The sequence below is a fragment of the Vicia villosa genome, linkage group LG2 (assembly GCF_029867415.1).
Source record: "Vicia villosa cultivar HV-30 ecotype Madison, WI linkage group LG2, Vvil1.0, whole genome shotgun sequence".
Taxonomy (NCBI): Eukaryota; Viridiplantae; Streptophyta; class Magnoliopsida; order Fabales; family Fabaceae; genus Vicia; species Vicia villosa.
The window spans coordinates 27,195,818-27,216,391 of NC_081181.1; the positions used below are offsets into that span (position 1 = coordinate 27,195,818).

General features: G+C 39.3%; 1 long non-coding RNA gene across 2 annotated transcripts; it reads left to right on the forward strand.

The window, feature by feature from the left end:
- The first annotated feature begins 15,033 nt into the window (after positions 1-15,033).
- LOC131646035 (uncharacterized) lies at positions 15,034-17,210 on the forward strand. 2 transcript variants are annotated; one of them, XR_009297261.1, is made up of 5 exons: positions 15,034-15,272; positions 15,946-16,070; positions 16,174-16,330; positions 16,405-16,478; positions 16,648-17,210. It is a non-coding gene; the product is annotated as an uncharacterized LOC131646035 (long non-coding RNA). The 2 variants fall into 2 exon arrangements; XR_009297262.1 differs by having other exon boundaries at positions 15,946-16,048.
- Positions 17,211-20,574: the final 3,364 nt, after the last annotated feature.

Consider the following 20,574-nt stretch of genomic DNA (forward strand, 5'->3'; position numbering starts at 1 on the left):
GGTTAGAATCTATTCGTCGTCTAATCTCATTTTCTCTCAATATTAATATTATTTTATATCAAATGCACGTCAAAAGTGCATTTATGAATGGGTACATTTTTTAAGAAGTATATGTACACCAACCTCCTGGATTTGAAAGTAACAAGTTTCCATAACATGTTTTGCATCTTAAGAAATTACTTTATGGTCTAAAGCAAGCTCCCAGAGCTTGGTATGATAAATTAAGTGTGTTTCTTTTAGAAAATGATTTTTTAAGAGGCAATGTGGATATTACTCTCTTTTGTAAAAACTTCGAGAACGATCTTATGATATGCCAAATATATGTTGATGGTATTATTTTTGGTTCAGCTAATCCTTTTGTGTGCCAAGAATTTTCTAAGCTAATGCAAGCTGAATTTGAAATGAGCTTGATTCAAGAGTTAAAATACTTCTGAAGAAATTTGATATGAGAGATAGCAAACCAGCAAAGGCTCTTATGCATCCTACATACATTCTTGAGAAAGACGAGGTAAGTGCAAAGTTTGTTAAAAGCTCTATCGTGGTATGATAGGCTCTCTTGTGTATCTGGAGGCTTCTCGTCCATATATTTTGTTTAGCGTATGTCTTTTTGCTCGCTTTCAATCATATCCAAGGGAAACTCACTTAACATTTGTTAAGAGAATCCTAAGGTATTTGGAAGGTGTCATACCCCAATTTTTGACCCTAAGATCATATATCATTCATATCCCAATCATTAATCAAGAGCTTCACTTGGAAGTTTTGTTTGTGGTGTTGCACTCACCTCATCAATAAGAGGGACCATCAAGCACCAATGATTGTTTATCTTGTATGCATATTATACTAACCCAAATACCAAAAATATTGCTTTGTTTCTTTGTATGCTTTTGTTTTGTAGGTACTAAGCCAAGACATCCATAAGCAAGGCATTTTCCACATTTTTGACAGCATGAAATCGATTTCCCTCTTGGGTAAATCGATTTCCCTACAGCAATTTTCAGCAAAATCACATTCTGGACAGCATGAAATCGATTTCCCTCCTGGGTAAATCGATCTCCCTAGTGTATTTTTCGCCAAATTCTCTTCTGGAACAGAGTGAAATCAATTTCACTCCTGGGGAAATCGATTTCCTTGGGGCGAAATTCAAAAAAAAATAGAGAGGGAAGCTTGATTTGATTTTGGTACCTATTTTCTTTGACCATTTTTGTCATTTTACCAATTTGCCACCTCACCAAAGTTAATTCCCTTCATTAATTCCATTTTAACCTCATTTTACCATTTAAACACCAATTAAACACAAGATTAATTACCAAATGCCAAATGACCAAATTGCCACTACTCTTGCTCTCATCCTATAAATAGAGGTCTCTACACTCTCATTTCTCAATCTTGGAGAGCCAAAAAAATGCTTGCAAATTCATTTCTCACCCTTTCCAAAACCCTCACCCAAAGTTCACTCTTTCCTTTGTTTGTTCATCTCCAATTTTGAAGGATCTACACACTTTGTGCTTGTTCTTGAAGCTACTCCAAGATTTTTGTTCAAGAAGTGGTAATTTGCTAAATCCATGATGTAGATCTTTGTTGTTTTGGTTTAATGCATCTTAGATGCTACATTGTTGATATTTGCTGGTTTTGTGATGGAAATTTTGTGCTCAAGTTGATGTGTGACCATAAGGTGTTTGTATATTTGTTCAAATCAAGTTTCATGCCTTTAAATGATGTTTTTGCTGAAATTTGCACTGGTGAAATCGATTTCCTTAAGGCTGAAATCGATTTCATGTTGTACGTAACTTTTTTTTTTTTAAAACTGCAATATGGAAATCGATTTCCCCCTGCATGAAATCGATTTCCTGCTGGCAGAATGTGGTTTTTTTCCTTTTTCTCAACAGGTTTTGGTATCTCTTCTTCTTATACTTCCTTGATTATGTGCTTGTGTAATTTTCATTGTTCTCTTTTATTTCTTGCGATCAATGAAGGTCTTAACATCTTGAGAATTCTATGGATTCTTGATGAAGACTAGATCATGTTATCTTTTCATCATTTTTCTTCTTATTTCTTATTGTCATCTTATATTCTTTTGATCAATGAAAGTCTTAATATCTTGAGAATTCTATGGATTCTTGATAAAGACTACATCAATTTATGTTTTCATTCTTATTTTCATCTTATTTTCATCTTATTTTCTTTTGATCGATGAAAGTCTTGACATCTTGAGAATTCTATGGATTCTTGATAGAGACTAGATCATTTCTTCTTCTTATTTCTTAGATTGATGATTTTGATACATGGAGAATCCTCCTACATTTGTCCTGACTCGATAAAAAGATCAAATATGGAAGAGAATTGTATGCGGTTGATTTAAGACTTATGGAGGTTTATCGTGTAGTCGCTATGATTTTATCAAGCTTCTGATAAATCTCCATTGAATTTAAATCCGAGAACATCTTTCACTCACCATCGATCTTTCTTACTAACTTTGATAACATACTTGACAAGTTTCAAGATGGTTATCTTTAACATCTAACAACTAATTTAATTTCCGCAATTTATTATATTGCTCTTTATATTTTGCTTTATGCTTTATCATTTCATCATATTTACATTCCGCTATTTTTTCTTTGTCCATTTGGACGTATTGTTTATGTTTCCGCTATTTTCTCTTTGTCCACTTGGACCATACTTTACTTTTATGCTAAAACATTAATAAGCAACAAAAATCTAAAAAACTCTTAAGGCTCTCTTTTGGACTATTAGTTACTATACCGAGCATTTTGGAGATTCGGACTTATGGACTTAGTGCCTCTGGACCCTTATTCTGTTATTACTCTGTTGTTATTCTGTCTGTCTGGCATTGGATTGTTGTCTGTTTGTGTGTGCAGGTATTTCCTTGAAAGTCCTTGATGGTTAATTCCAAGGCATTGAGATAAGGATTTTACCCGAAAACAGTCGTTACTCTGCCCGATTTTCGTCAGAATTTTAATGTGCTTAATGCAAAGTGGTGCTAAGATAATAAGTTCATCTGGATCCCCAAGTGGTAATATTTTGGTTTGGTATTGATAAGTCCAAAGGATGGGAAATCTACCTTGACTCACAATGTCAAGTGTTGGCTTCTTCTTCGGTTAGACCGTTTCTTTCCTTAGCTTTTATTTTACGCAATAGGATAGCCTCTTCATCTCCTCCCATTCTTAGATTTTTAAAATCTTCTCCCTTTTTCAAAAACCTTCTTATGTTTGCAATCTTTTCAAAACCTTTTCTTTAAAAATATCTTTTGCCCTTAGTGGCTTTTTCTTCAAAGTTTAGACACTGTTAATTATCGAAACGAGTGGTTATACCCCACGATTTTGAAATTGATTGATATAATGAGATCTTTTCCGCGTGAGAGAGCTAGTGGCATACTTGATTTTATCCGAGTTGGAGCCCTTCTTTCATTTGCTATGCAAAGAACTCATTTGTTCACATGCTCAAGATCAATGGCTGAGTATTTCTCTCTGACGACGATAAAGTGTTTATTCGTTTTTTTAAAATGTTTTTCCCTTTAAGCGGAACTACATTAGCTCTGACTTCTCCATTGCACCGAGGAGGTATGTAGGCACAAGGCTTAATGCCTTGCCAAGCTTATTTTAAAAATAAAACAAACCCTTTTTTTAGCACACACGACACAGATTTTCAAAAAGGTTCCTGTGGAGTACCACATATATGAGGGGTGCTTAAAACCTTCCCCTCATATAATCAACACCCGAACCTGAGTTCTCTTTTTGTTTTAAAAAACAACTTTGGGTTTTTTCGTTCTTTTCCCTTTTCCTTTGAAAAAATAAAGCGCGGTGGCGATTTCTAAAGAAATATTGAGGCGAGTCAATTCCATGGCTTCGATCTCAGATTTTCCCCACTACAGAAAAATGGCGACTTCACTGGGGATTCAGTTTTAAGTGCGTTAAGCCTATTTTTGTTTATCTGTGTGTTTTTATCTGTATATATTGTTGTGTGCTTTGTGTGTTTATTTTCTTTTTTCTTTTTGGTGCTCAATGGTTCCTCTGTGATGAGATAAAGTTCTAACCCGGACTTTGGTGAGTAACTTGAGATAGGAGGTGGTAAGACCAATAGTCGCATGTCAGGAGCAATCCTTACCATGAGCGTCATATGGTGGAACCCCAATCAGTGGAGGCCTCATGGAAGGTAGTAGAGGTTGTTACGAACCATCGTGATAACGCTATTACTTTCAATAGTGAGTGTCTGTAGAAGCTGAATGGCCTAGAACCTTTTAACCAATCTAAGCCTTTTTAGGATGTAGTGCAGAAAAAAGATCAAGTACCAATTTTAGCTTGTTGTCATGCGATACTACGCTCAGACGAGGTCTTTTTAGGCATATTATTGGCGCCCATGAGCAATTGTGTGTGCCGGTAATATCCGATAGAAGATTGAAAACTCTGGGAACCTTTGTAGAACCCGATTGGCAGGTACAAAATTCCCTAGAACACACCTTGTGGGATGGGTAGACCCATGGCTCCATGCTCGTGACGTCGAACCTTTGAACCTGGACTGTGTGATTTTGTGTGATTTGATGTGATCTTGTGTGCTCTTGATTGTGATTGATGCATAAACCATGCATTCATGCATTCATAAAAATGTTCTTCACAAATGGTTTTCAAGGAACTTAGAGACTTTTTTTGTAAACATCACAGGTACTATGGATCAAAAGAGAAGCATCAAGAAGTACACCTTCAGGAATTCAAGTGCAAAAGAGTTGAAAGAGCTAGCAACTTTGGTTCCTAATCTTGACAACTTCAAAAACCGTTATGGGAAATTGATCTCTATCTTGAAGACCAAAGTGGAAAAGGGGATTCTTGAGACTCTTGTGCAGTTTTATGACCCGGTTTATCATTGTTTTACCTTTCCATATTAACAGCTTATGCCCACTTTGGAGGAGTATTCTTATTGGATTGGTTTGCCAGTTACGAATGATATACCGTTTAGTGGTCTGGAGAAAGAGCCTCAGGTTGATGAGATAGCAGAGCTTCTCCAGTTGAAAATATCAGATGTGAAAGCAAATATGACCAAAAAAGGAGGAATTTGGGGGTTGACTTCTAAGTTCTTGATAGGAAAGGCTTCTATGCTGGCTAGTAAAGGAAGTATGATTGCTTTTGAGACGTTTTTGGCCTTGCTCATCTATGGTTTGATACTCTTTCCCAACATTGACAACTTTGTTGATGTTAATGCTATTCGGATCTTCATGATTGGGAATCCTGTGCCTACTTTGCTTGGGGATACTTATCATTCCATTCACTATAGGACTGATAAGAAAGGTGGACTTATCAACTGTTGCGCTCCTTTGCTCTATAAGTGGTTTATTTCGCACTTACCTCAGACTAAGAATTTCTTGAGTAATCCGGATGGTCTCTCATGGTCTCAGAAGATTATGCCTCTTACTAATAGGAATATCCATTGGTACAATCCTGCTTATGACATTGGTGAGATTATTGATAGTTGAGGAGAATTCTCTAATGTACCTCTTCTTGGTATACAAGGAGGAATTACCTACAATCCCATTCTTGCAAGGCGTCAATTTTGTTACCCCATGAAGGAGCGACCTGCTAGTATTCTTGTGTCAGGAATCTTCTATCTTAATCAGGATGGAGATTCGGATATGAGAAATCAGTTTGTGCGTGCTTGGCACCATGTTGATAGGAAGAGACATTTGGGAAAGAAGCAATGTGTTGCTCTTAAAGACTATACTAATTGGGTTCAAGCTAGAGCTCACACTTTTCAGATGCCTTATTTACTCGAGGAGCCTTCTCTACTCATTACTCCACCTTTGTCTTCCACTATTCCCATCGAGAGTAGTGAAGAGCACCTAGAGCTCGTGGCTAAGATGAGAATGGAAAGAGATGCTTGGGAGAAGAAGTTTCATGCTTTGGAAATTGAGAATAAAGAGTTGAAGATACATTCGAAGGAAAAGGATGAAATGCTTGATACCCAAGATGGTTGGTTGATGGAAAAGGATGATCAGATCCGTCATCAAGAAGAGTTACTTCAACAACATGGTGAAAAGCGAAATAGACAACAAGAGATTTATTTTCCTCTGGTAGTCATGAAGATTCAGTTGCATGGAAAGAAGTTGCTGATAAGCTGATGGTCGAGAATGCTCATTTGAAGGCCTTTTATGAAGATGAGTTGGAGAAGCTCCATAGGAAGCTGCAGAGAGGAGTTGGATCTTCATCAGAAGTGTTCCCTTCTAGTTTTTAGCTTTTCCGTTGTTTTGTAATCTTGGATCTTTGAATCCTTTTGTATGCTTTTCCATTACTAATGAAAGAATGATGTTATGTTTTATGTTGTTTTTGCTAATGTTTACAATTAATGTCTTAAAGTTCCTTGAAAACCAATAAAAATCATTTGCATTGCATTTCATGCATCATTCCGCATTTTGGTCTTGCTTCCGAGAGTACTCCCGAGGTCTTATTCAGTGTTCTTCATACAGAATCAAGTTGTCTCACCGGTATAACACTCGAGCTAACTGCAAGAAAAAGATGGAAGGTCTTGAACAAGAGAATCATGAGCTACGTGAAGAGGTTGTTACTTTGAGATCTGGTGTGGATCGTCTCACTGCTCTAGTTGAGACATTGATGGCTGCTCAGAATCAGAATCAGAATCAAGTTCCTCCTCCCAATGCCCAAGCTCAGGGTCAGACCACTGTGATTTCTGAAATTGCTGCTACAACCATTCCTGCTGTTCCTGCTGGTGCTACTCAGCAACGTATGCCTAATGGATATCCCTGGGGTATGCCTGAAGGTTATTTGTCTGTTCCTGAGATGACTCGTCCGTTGACTCCTGTTATGGTCAACACATCTCCTATTGTTCATACTGTTCCTTTTGTCCCGGAGCCCATTTATGATGCTGCTCCAAGTGAAATTCATGACAGAATGGATGGTTTCCAAGATCAGTTTGAAGAATTGCAGAAAGAGATGAAAGCCCTGCGTGGGAAAGAACTGTTTGGAAAGAATGTGCATGATCTCTGCCTTGTTCCCAATGTGAAAGTACCTGCTAAGTTCAAGCTGCCTGAATTTGAGAAGTATAAAGGAAACTCCTGTCCTCAGGCACATCTGGTTATGTATGTAAGGAAGATGTCCACTCACACTGATGATCAACGTCTGTTGATTCACTATTTCCAAGACATTTTGACTGGAGCTGCTTCTAAGTGGTATATGGGCCTTGATAGCACCCATATTTGCACCTTTAATGACTTAGCTGAAGCGTTTGTGAACCAATACAAGTATAATGTGGACATGGCTCCTGATAAGGATCAATTGCGAGCTATGATGCAAAAAGAGAAGGAATCCTTCAAGGAATATGCTCAAAGATGGCGTGAGGTTGCCGCCCAAGTGATTCCTCCGATGGAAGAAAAAGAGATGACTAAGATTTTCCTGAAAAACTCTTGGCCCATTTTACTATGAGAAGATGATTGCGAGTGCTCCTTTAGACTTCACCGAAATGGTGGGTATGGGTGTTAGGTTGGAAGAAGCTGTGCGAGAAGGTCGTCTGGTTCGGAATGACAATTCGTCTGGTGGTGAAAAGAAGTATGGTTCTTCATTCTAGAAGAAGAAGGAATCAGATGCTAATGTTGTTTCTCATGGGAGGAATAGTCGATTCAGAAATCAATCTCAACAAGTGGCGTCAGTAACTCCTATTGTGAATTTAGTGCCTGTAGCTCCTGTTAATCAACAACCAGCCAGGCAGAATCCGTATCCTCGAGTTAATGTTGATCCTATTCCCATGACATATACTGAACTGTATCCTGCACTAATTCATAAGAAGTTGGTTCAACCAAGGTCACCGCCTCCTGTTCCAGAGAAACTCCCTTGGTGGTACAAAGCTTATGCCACTTGTGCTTTTCATCAGAACGCTCCTGGGCACGATTTGGAAATTGTTGGCCTCTGAAGAATGAAGTTCAGAGATTGGTTCGTTCGGGTATGCTTTCCTTCCGTGATATTGGCCCAAATGTGCAGAACAATCCATTGCCAACTCATGAAGCGTCTGCTGTGAATATGGTGTATGGGTGTCCTGGGAAGTATAAGATTTATCGTGTGGAACGCATCAGAGGATCATTGGTAGAGATGCATGCCACTCTGTGTGAATATAGTCATTATGAGCATAATCATGCTGCTTGTAGGATTTGTTCAGTCAATCCTCGAGGATGTTATATTGTGAGAAGAGATTTACAAGAGATGATAAATCAAAGGCTCATTGAGATTCTGAGGGATAGAGATGAAGATGATGTCAATGTGATTGAACCATGCTTTGAAATCCTGGAATGTGTAGAGATTGGTTATTATGGTAAAGCTGCTATAGAACCTCTTGTGATATGTTTGCCTGGATCTGTACCCTATAGATCTGATAAAGCTATACCTTACAGATACAATGCCACCATGCTGGAAGCTGGAAAAGAAGTCGAGGTTAAGCCTCTGTCTTCTGTTGAGAATATAGCAGATGTTAGTAGAGTGACTAGAAGTGGACGAGTTTTTACTCAGCCCCAAACAGTTGTGGATGTCCAGAGCAATCCTACTCAAGTTCCTGTGAATGATGCGACAAAAGTTAATGAAGGGTCATCTTCAGGAAAGGAAATGGATGAGATTTTGAAGCTTATCAAGATGAGTGATTATAAGATTGTGGATCAGTTGCATCGTACTCCGTACAAGATCTCTATAATGGAGCTGTTGACGAGTTCTCCTACTCATAGGGATTCTTTGATGAAAATACTTGATCAAGCCTTTGTGGATCATGATGTGACGCTGGATCAGTTTAACGGGGTTGTGAGTAATATCACTGCATGTAACAATTTGAGCTTCTGTGATGAAGATTTGCCTGAGGAAGGAAGAAATCATAATTTGGCTTTGCACATCTCGGTTAGTTGTAAAGAGGACTCAATGTCTAATGTGTTGATTGATACTGGATCATCTCTGAATGTCATGCCAAAATCCACTCTTGCTAAGCTGTCTTATGGTGGCACACCAATGAGATTCAGCAATGTGATTGTCAAGGCTTTTGATGGATCGAAGAAATCAGTGGTTGGAGAGGTTGATTTGCCTATTAGTATTGGACCGTTTGTCTTCAAGATTACTTTTCAAGTGATGGACATCTTCCCTGCATACAGTTACTTCTACTCTTCACCAAAAGTTGAAATTTGTGAAAGATGGAAAGATGGTCGTTGTGAATGGAGAACAAGCTTTGCTGATTAGTCATCTCTCTTCGTTCCGTACCATAGAAGCTGATGAAGTAGTCATTGGAACTGCATTCCAAGCCCTGTCTGTTAATGATGAATTCAAAAAGGATGAAGCTTCCATTGCCTCCTTCAAAGACGCTCAGCTGGTGGTTCATAATGGACATTCAGGAGTATGGGGACAAGTGGTGAGTCTGCAAGAGAACAAGAATAGAGCTGGTCTGGGATTTTCTGCCTCAGACAAGTCTGTGATGAATCCTGAATCTGATTTTCGTCCTTATCAGGAGATGTTCCATAGTGCTGGGTTTCTACATCCGACTCCTCCAGAAGTGAACGCTATCATTGAAGATGAACCAGAGCCAGAAGTGCCAAGCTTTGTGACCCGTGGAAAGATGATTAAGAATTGGATCACCATTGACATTCCTGAGTGTACTCATGCTTCAAATTAATTTTGTTTTATGTTTTTCAAAATCCTCTCATTCTGCCCAAGATGAGAGTGAAGTTGTTGGGGCTTTTTCCTGTTTGTTTTAAACATTAAAAACATCAATAAAAGTCATTTTGTTTCTGCATATACATGCTTTTTACCTTTTTACCTTTTTGCTTTTTCTGGAAAGTGGTAACACAAAAAACCTTATAAAAATGATTTCATTTGCCATAATCTGCACGATTACATGTTTTGCATATATCTTTCCTTTTCCTGAAATAATAATCACTTGTGCAGATTAATCAATAAAACCGTTGAAAGTAATGACCCTGCACCCTCTCCTAACTTCGAGTGTCCTGTGTATAAGGCGGAAGAAGAGAGTGATGAATGTATTCCTGATGAGATTTCCCGACTGCTTGAGCACGAGGAAAATACCATTCAGCCGTATAAAGAACCATTAGAAGTCATCAACTTGGGTTCTGAAGAGGATAAAAAGGAAGTCAAGATTGGGGCACTGCTTGGTCAAGATGTTAAGAAGAGGATTTTAGAGCTTCTTAAAGAGTATGTTGACATTTTTGCGTGGTCCTACCAAGACATGCCTGGGTTGGACACAAATATTGTGGAGCATCGTTTGCCGTTGAAACCTGAATGTCCTCCTGTCAAGCAAAAGCTAAGAAGGATTCATCCTAATATGGCGGAGAAGATTAAGAATGAGGTCTTGAAGCAGATAGACGCAGGTTTCCTTGTCACTTCTGTATATCCTCAATGGATTGCCAATATTGTGCCTGTTTCGAAGAAAGACGAAAAAGTTCGCATGTGTGTTGATTATAGAGATTTGAATAAAGCCAGTCCGAAAGATGATTTTCCTCTACCTCACATTGATATGCTAGTAGATAGTACGGCAAAGTTCGAGGTTTTCTCCTTCATGGATGGTTTTTCAGGATATAACCAGATTAAGATGGCACTTCAAGACATGGAAAAGACAACCTTTATTACGCCTTGGGGGACATTCTGCTACAAAGTAATGCCTTTTGGGTTGAAGAATGCTGGCGCGACATATCTGAGGGCCATGACCACTCTTTTCCATGATATGATGCATAAAGAAATTGAGGTTTATGTGGATGATATGATTGCCAAGTCCCAGTCAGAGGAAGGGCACATGGAGGATTTTTTAAAGTTGTTTCAACGTTTGAGGAAGTATCGTCTTCGTTTGAATCCAAACAAATGCACTTTTGGTGTCCGTTCCGGAAAATTATTGGGTTTTGTTGTCAGTCAGAAGGGAATTGAAGTAGATCTTGATAAAGTTAAAGCAATTCAGGAAATGCCAGCACCAAAGACTGAGAAACAAGTTAGAGGTTTCCTCGGACGTTTGAATTATATCTCCAGGTTCATTTCCAATATGACTGCTACTTGTGAGCCAATCTTCAAGTTATTAAAGAAAAATCAGGGATGTGTGTGGAATAAAGATTGTCAGAAAGCTTTTGACAACATCAAAGAATATCTGCTTGAACCTCCCATTTTGCTCCCTCCAGTTGAGGGAAGACCTTTGATTATGTACCTCACAGTGCTTGAGAATTGAATGGGATGTGTGTTGGGTCAGCATGACGAGTCTGGTCAAAAAGAGTATGCAATATACTACCTTAGCAAAAAGTTTACCGAGTGCGAAACAAGATACTCGCTGCTTGAGAAAACTTGTTGTGCTTTGGTGTGGGCTGCTCGCCGACTGAGACAGTATATGTTGAATCACACCACCTTATTGATTTCCAAAATGGATCCAATTAAGTACATATTTGAAAAACCTGCGTTAACCGGAAGAATTGCTCGTTGGCAAATGTTGTTATCAGAATATGATATTGAATACCGAGCTCAAAAAGCTGTGAAAGGAAGTGTGTTGGCCGAGTATCTCGCTCACCAACCAATTGATGACCATCAATCTATCAGAATGGACTTCCCGGATGAAGATATAATGTACTTGAGAGCTCAAGATTGGGATGAGCCGTTGCCAGAAGAAGGACCAGATCCTGGATCCAAATGGGGTTTAATTTTTGATGGAGCTTCTAATGTTCATGGCCATGGTATTGGTGATGTGATTATCACTCCGCAAGGTTCGCATGTTCCTTTCACTACAAGGATATGTTTTGATTGTACAAATAATATTGCTGAATATGAATCTTGCATCATGGGACTTGAAGAAGCCATTAATCTGAGAATTAAGATTCTTGATGTTTATGGAGATTCTGCGCTTGTGATTAATCAGATTAAAGGAGAATGGGAAACTCGTCATCCTGGTTTAATCCCTTACAAAGATTACACCAGAAGGCTATTGACATTCTTCAACAAAGTTGAATTCCACCACATCCCTCGAGATGAGAATCAGATGGCTGATGCTTTAGCCACATTGTCTTCCATGTACAAAGTGAATTTCCATAATGAGGAGCCTCAGATTACAATCAGGCGTCTTGATAGACCTGCTCATGTATTTGCAGTTGAGGAATTAGCAGATGAGAAGCCTTGGTACTTCGATACTAAGCATTCTCTTCAGACCCAAGAGTACCCATTTGGGGCATCAAATAAGGATAAGAAAACTTTGAGGAGATTGGCTGGCAGTTTCTTCATCAATGCTGATGTTTTGTATAAGAGAAATTATGACATGGTTTTGCTCAGATGCGTGGATAGACACGAAGCAGACATGTTGATGCATGAAATTCATGAAGTTTCTTTTGGTACTCATGCCAATGGACATTCGATGGCTAAAAAGATGCTTAGAGCAGGTTACTATTGGCTGACAATGGAATCTGATTGCTACAAGTTTGTAAAGAAGTGTCACAAATGTCAAGTGTATGCTGACAAGATTCATGTGCCTCCAACACTTCTCAATGTTATTTCTTCTCCATGGCCTTTCTCTATGTGGGGTATTGATATGATTGGCATGATTGAACCCAAGGCTTCGAATGGACATCGATTCATCTTGGTAGTGTCGCACGCTCGCGAAAAAAGGAACAGAGTTGCCACCAATATATTTATCCCATAAGGGAAAGGAATATCAGACAACCTGGAAAAGGAAGGAACAAGGTCTTGCGACCAGAGAATCAAGGTACGGGAGTCGGTTACGCGAGGGGAAGGTGCTAGCACCCCTCGCGCCCATCGTACTCGATGGTATCCACCTATGTTTGTTTCTATCTAAAGGGTGTATAACTATGTCTATGTCTAAATGCGAAATGAATGCAAAATGTAGGGAAAATAAAGAATTGTACTCGCACGGGCCCTACCCCGCTGCCTACGTATCCTTTTCAGGAATCAGAGTTACCGTAGCTTGGCTAAAGATTTTCTGTTTGTTTTTGTGTTTTTTAGTTGGGCGGAGTCAACGCTCGCGTTCTTGCACAAGGGGACAGCCTAGGATGCAATGGGACGGAGATAACGATGCCCTTAAGAAGAAGAAAGAGATTGGTTTGTGTCTTTTAGGGTAGATGAGTGATGAACAGTACCCAATACCGGGCCACTCACCACTTTCTCTACTTTGCTTTAGTCTGAACCATTGTTAGATATTTTAAAGTGCTTTTGGTTGTGTATTTTTTAAGGGGAATTTACTTCACGATTCGAATCACATAAAATGTATAATGATTAAGAAGCAGATTAGGGAATGAATCCCACTCGCTTCCATCCCATTATGTAATGTTTGAGAAACAGATTAGAGAATGAATCTCACTCATTTCTCTCCCATTAATTAATGTTTGAGAAACAGATTAGGGAATGGATCCCACTCATTTCTCTCCCATTAAGTAGTGACCGAGAAACAGATTAGGGAATGAATCCCACTCATTTCTATGCCACTAAGCGATTGAGAAATAGATTAGGGAATGAATCCCACTCATTTCTCAATCACTTGCTTGATGTAATTCGCATCTTCCGTTTATTAAGTATTTTAAAGAGTTAAAAAGAAAAAGAGTGCAATAGGGAACTAATCCTAAATTCTAATCTAAGTTGTCTATACAAGTCTAAATCCTAATGTTAACATGGTGACTAAATTCTAAAAGAAGCATTAAAATGGTATCAACAAAATAGGCCAAAAATATGGCCAAAAGATAAGCAACAAAGTCACACAACAATTATACAAAAATAACATGGAACTAGCACAAAACAATTCAAGCCTCAATGCAAAAAACTTACACTAAAATACTACTATTTTTTATGACCTTTTTATGAAGGAGATTAAGTGTCAAAATTAACCTAAAAAATCTACTATTTTTTTATGAGCTTTTTAGTGAAGGAATTTAAATGAACTTCTAAATCAAGCAAAAAGAGGCTAAAACCATAAGCCTAAAACTAATATTTTTGTGATTATTGTTTATGAGGTTTTTATGTCATTTTATTACCTAAAAGAAGTAGCAAAAAAACTAAGTGAAAAAACCTAAAAAAACTATCAATTAAGTGAAACAGGGAGGTGTGAAATCACAATGAAGGTGCTGGAAGCAATGGGGCGCAAGGCCCGTTGGTACGGGCCCAAGACTTGTTTTTGTTGTATTATTGTAAACAGATGGGGGTGCATGGGCTTAGTGAGGGTGAGAATGAAGCAAGTTCGTACTAGGCCTAACAGTCCATCATCAGATTTTCTAATCAGATCCAATTGACTCTAATCTTATGCTAATTTCTAATTAGTATCCATTAATATCAATCAAATATCAAATTAATGTTCATTATCTAAATCCTAATTCAGATTAATTCAATTAAAAAAACATATGCTAAAAAAATAAAATAAAAATAAATATATAGAATGGGGAATTAGGGTTCTACTACCCTGTGACGAATCAGCTTCTCTGAGCTTCTTCTCCCTCACTCGCGAGCAAACGGCGGCCGGCAACGACGGAGATGTTCTCTCTCTGATTCTCTCTATGAACTCGCAGCGGTTGCGACGGTGGAGCCTCCTTCATCTTCTCCGAACAGCTTCACTCTCGTCGTACTCTCTCGTTTCTCAAGACACGACGGCGGCGCTCTTTCTTCATCAACGAACGTACGGCGACCAATGCACCTTCTCCAGCGACGTCTCAACGACGCGCTACCATGATCCAAGAACAAGAAACCAATCTCTCTCACTCATGTATCTTCTCTCCGCATCAAAACTCGCTCTCCTTATCTTCAGTTATTCCTTCTCCTCCACCTTCTTTTTGTTTCTTGCGGTTCAGTTCTGAGTTGTTGTTGTTACTGTACTCAATGATGGTGATGATTGATGAAACAGGTTGGAGATTGAAGTTTCTCTGTGATAGTTCACGCGAGCACGAGGATTGAATCACGTTTGGAGTTTTTTTTTGTATGATGAAGAATAGTGGAGATTGAAAGATGAAGATGATCAATCAAGTTCTTTGCATATCATTGATGATGAAGACGATGATGCGATGAAGGTGATGAAGGTTCGATGATTTTTGCAGTGGATTCGGTAATGGTTTGTTGATGAAGATCGAAGCGTGAATTGAATGGTTGAAGTTTGTTACTGGTTTTTTGCGTGTTGATTTCTGATTCTTTACAGGTTTTCTGTTATGTATCGTGAGAGAGAAATTGAAGATGATGATTGGAGGTAGAAGTGGAAGGTACGAAAGTTGAAGAGTGTTGAAGAGAGAATTGATGGATCCTGTTATGGTTCAGTTACAGGTTTGTTATCTCTCTCTCTCTCTCTCTCCCTCAATTTTCTTCTTCTTTTCTGTTATCTGTTTCTTTTCTGTTAATGAGATTGAAGAGTGGTGAAGTGGTGTCTGTGATGTGGAGCAGGGTGAAAGAAGTGGTGAGAGTGTGAAGAGTGAAAGGTGAGTGTTATGGTGCGTGAAGAGGTTTGAATTGTGGAGGGAGATTTGAATTTATAGGAGTGTGATTCTGTTATAGGTTGCAAGAGGTTGGAGGATTTGTTAGGGATGAAGAAGTCTGAACTGTTAGATTGGGAGATTCTGTTATGAAACTGAGGGTTGAGATTAAAGGTTAGAGAGTTAGTTTTCTGTTTTGGAAGTTTGTTAGGATTGGTTGTGTTAGTTAAGTGAGAACTAAAAGTTGGTTATATTTTGTTTCTTGACAGTTACAGTTCTGTTGGACTGGTTATTGTAAGTAACAGTTAGCTTAACGAATGGAAAATTGGTTTCAGAACTGTGTTAAGTACAATAGCATGAACTGTGGTTTTCGTGAATGAGCTTGGTGTGGTTAATTGAGTAGGCTTAACAGCTTTGTAGCAATTCAGTCTGTTCTTTTGAATGTCGGCGTCGATTTTGTATTGGATGGTTAGATGCAAGCTTTAGTGGGTTGAGTTCTGTTTTGAAACTGTTTTTGTGATGTGCAGGCGCGAGTCTGAATGTAAAGTGGATGTGTGAACGCCAATCTATGATAACTTGACCGTCATGCTGCACTCGGAATTAGAATGGACCGAATGGCTTTGTGCTATGGTGCTGAACATTTTATTTGACTGTATGCTAAACTGATGATATGATTATTTTGTAGTACAATAATGTGTTGTATGGTAAGTGTCTGAACTGTTGTGGTCTGATTGTATTTTCTCTGGTTTTTGTAGGTTCAGTTCTCATGAGGTTGAATGCTGAACTGGTTTTATTCTAGAGCTGCGGGGAGTTTGGGCATGGATTGTAATTTGATGGGGCCATATGTCGCAGAGTGATATGTATGTGTGTATGCTGCAGGGGTGACCTCAAACAAATGTATGATGGAGCAAGGTATGGCTGCTGAATCTGGTATAAGCATTTGTGAAATTATGGACTGTTAATCTGAGTTAGGACTGAATGTGCAGGGCTGCGGTTGATACTCGGTGAAGTTGGGCTGAATGTTTAACTTGGAGTATTGCACTGCATTTGCAATGTACAGGTCTGTTTTCTTTTTGAAATAAGCTTCCTGTGCAACATTTTGTTAAGTGTTTGTAGACATTAACCTTTAGTGAATCATGGATGAACCAGAAATTTACTTATGAACTTGGGTTTGTCTTGAATATTTTTGAATTTGGTTTTTTTTGTTTATTTCTCTACTGGTTCTGCAGGTAGCCCGTGTAGGTATACGATGGCAAGGGGACATATTATGAAGGCGCTCGTTGGCGGAGATGAATCACCATAATGAGGGAATCTGAATTCTCACGATTGGAGGATGGCCAAAAGGAAACGAGGATAGGATGGAGCATGGTAACCTGACATTGCAAATTGGATGGAGCATGGGCATGAGGAGCAAAGGTGATGGGAAGTGATGTAGTTGAAGACTTAGAGACAGTAGGCTTTTAGGACATTTGTTGGCTTTGAATGTAAATTTTTGTAGTTTCTTTGAGATGTAATATATAAATTTTTTGTAATATAAGATAGTGTATCTTGAGCTTGAAATTGTGAATGATGTGGACTTTTGTAATGGATAGTTGTATTTGGACTTGGAATGTATGAGCATTGCTCTTGAAGTTGTAATGAAACTTGAAATACTATGTAATGTAATTTGAATTTGTATCTTTGTAATGAATATTTGAATGGATGTATGAATTGGAATTTGATAGTATGTGATTCAAACACTTGAATGATGATTGGTGTTCACATGATTTAGGCTTGAAATTCGGATGATAATGAGCAGAAAAATGTATGGATCTTGAATGAATGGTTGGAAAATGATGGACATTGTATTGTAGAGTTTTTTTGAAAGGAGTGTTCTTGATTTTTTGTAAGGAGATGTCTCTGAACGGTGAATGAAATTCAAGCCATGTTTGCAAATTATGCCTTGAACGGTGTATGCCCTTTGTACTATGATTAACCTTGAACCAATTACTAACAATGAGGTCATTTGGACCAATCTCTTGAATCCATCTACCAACCAATGAAGCCATAATTTTAATCCATCAGTCCATGTTGACAAGCATCAACCAATTTTGAGGACGATCCTGCTTTAAACCAGTTTACTCTTCTAACCGTGGTCACACTCTTAGCAATTCAACCCCGAAGTATGAAAGGCACTAGTCCACTGCCCTTATTGATGAATAATAATAAGCCCATATGATAAGTAGACCCCGATCCTTTGTAAAGACAACATACGATCCTGCCTTGAAGGAAAACCTTAGCCTGTTCCATGACCCTTGATCCCTTGTCAGATTATTGATTAATGAATGCATGAGTTATGTTAGATGACCTAATGAGAGGTATGTACATGAGATTATGAAATGCATAAGCCTAAGCCAGATAAAATTGAAAGGGTAGGACAAATTTGGGGTATGACAGCTGCCCCTATTTAATCGTCTTAAACCTGAAGGCGAGATTGGCGCTAGCCTTTCGAGCATTCGAGGTAGAAGGAGATTAAATATCAAAGTACCAGAAATTTGTCCTAGAGGAAAGATGGTGTAAGTGTTATCTCCTTTTTTTTTGATATCTGCTGGGGAAAGAGATTTTTTGTTTTTCTGATGGAGAAATATACAGTGAGTAATTGGAAGAAGGGTGATAGCTTGTAACGTAGCCCAAGGTGCCAATACCAGGTTCCCAAGAGAAATGTTACATGAAACAATGACTGAAAGGAAATAGATCTCGTGCGATCTATGACTCAACATCAGGAGAAGACCTCGTACGATCTTCAAGACAGAAAGGAAATAGACCTCGTGCGATCTTACGACTCAACATCAGGAGAAGACCTCGTACGATCTTCAAGACAGAAAGGAAATAGACCTCGTGCGATCTTACGACTCAACATCAGGAGAAGACCTCGTACGATCTTCAAGACAGAAAGGAAATAGACCTCGTACGATCTACGACTCAACATCAAGAAAAGACCTCGTACGATCTTCAAGACAGAAAGGAAATAGACCTCGTGCGATCTACGACTCAACATCAGGAAAAGACCTCGTACGATCTTCAAGACAGAAAGGAAATAGACCTCGTGCGATCTTACGACTCAACATCAGGAGAAGACCTTGTACGATCTTCAAGACAGAAAGGAAATAGACCTCGTATGATCTACGACTCAACATCAGGAGAAGACCTCGTACGGTCTTCAAGACAGAAAGGAAAAGATCTCGTGCGACCCATGACTCAACATCGGGAGAAGACCTCGTGCGACCTCCAGGGTAGAATAGACCTCGTGCGATCTACGACTCAACATCGGGAGAAAACCTCGTACGATCTTCAAGACAAAAAGGAAATAGACCTCGTGCGATCTTACGACTCAACATCAGGAGAAGACCTCGTACGATCTTCAAGACAGAAAGGAAATAGACCTCGTGCGATCTACGACTCAACATCAAGAAAAGACCTCGTACGATCTTCAAGACAGAAAGGAAATAGACCTCGTGCGATCTACGACTCAACATCAGGAAAAGACCTCGTACGATCTTCAAGACAGAAAGGAAATAGACCTCGTGCGATCTTACGACTCAACATCAGGAGAAGACCTTGTACGATCTTCAAGACAGAAAGGAAATAGACCTCGTACGATCTACGACTCAACATCAGGAGAAGACCTCGTACGATCTTCAAGACAGAAAGGAAAAGATGTCGTGCGACCCATGACTCAACATCGGGAGAAGACCTCGTGCGACCTCCAAGGTAGAATAGACCTCGTGCGATCTACGACTCAACATCGGGAGAAAACCTCGTACGATCTTCAAGACAGAAAGGAAATAGACCTCGTGCGATCTTACGACTCAACATCAGGAGAAAACCTCGTACGATCTTCAAAACTGAAAGGAAAAGATCTCGTGCGACCTATGACTCAACATCGGGAGAAGACCTCGTACGATCCTCAGGACAGAATAGACCTCGTACGATCTAAGACTCAACATCGGGAGAAGACCTCGTACGATCTTCAGGACAGAATAGACCTCGTACGATCTAAGACTCAATATCGGGAGAAGACCTCGTACGATCTTCAGGACAGAATAGACCTCGTACGATCTAAGACTCAACATCGGGGTTCGGTTTTGAAATGGTTTGCCAAGTTGAAAATTGGGCTTTGAAAAAGGTTTGCCAGGTTAGGAACTGGGCTTTGAAAGGGTTTGCCAGGTTAGGAACTGGGCTTTGACAACACGGTGGTTGGACTTGAAAAGTTTTCCCGTACGGGGGAAGGGACCACGGAGACTAGTGACGACTAGACTCGATCAAAAGACGTAATCACGAAGATATTGATGCTTGCGAAGCATAAGAATTACATTAATCCCTCAGGCCAAAGGCGGGGTGTAGCTCTTCAAGAGTGGCAATCGTTCGAATTGCCACACACCAAGTATGGTTTATTCAAACGCTTGGAAAATGAGATGGGTTGAATGCCCACCCTCATTCGCACTCTAGTTCGCACGCAGCACACGGAAAATAACCACGACAAGACTAGTGACGACTAGACTCGATAAGAAGATGATAGTAACCATTGGAGATTACGGAGATATTGATGCTTGCGAAGCATAAGAATTACATTGATCCCTCAGGCCAAAGGCGGGGTGTAACTCTTCAAGAGCGGCAATCGTTCGAATTGCCACACACCAAGTATGGTTATCCAAATGATTGAAAAATGAGATGGGTTGAATGCCCACCCTCATTCACGCTCTAATATGCACGCAGCATGCGGGAAATAACCTCGGAGACAACGATTCTGACGAAGAAAGACATTGCATCCGATCCATGTTGGAGAGAGAAAATGAGACTTCTTTTGGGGATTAAGGATACTAGGTATCGGCACCGTGGCATAAGGAGATTTGTAATGTAGTAGCAGATATCAATCGGAGTTTGTAAGGACACTATTTTATGTGGGGAAGTATCATTGTCTTGATTGGGCGCTGATTTGTATTATCTGGCTTATGCTTTGTATGCATGTTTGAATTTTTCTATGGCGTAATGCTCCATTTTGATGGATATGCTACGCTTTTGAGGATGCAATGTTATATGCAGTGAATACTATATGCAGAGTGCCAAATAAAGGCATTAGTGAGGTAAACACCAGGGAGAATCCCCTTAGTGTTAAG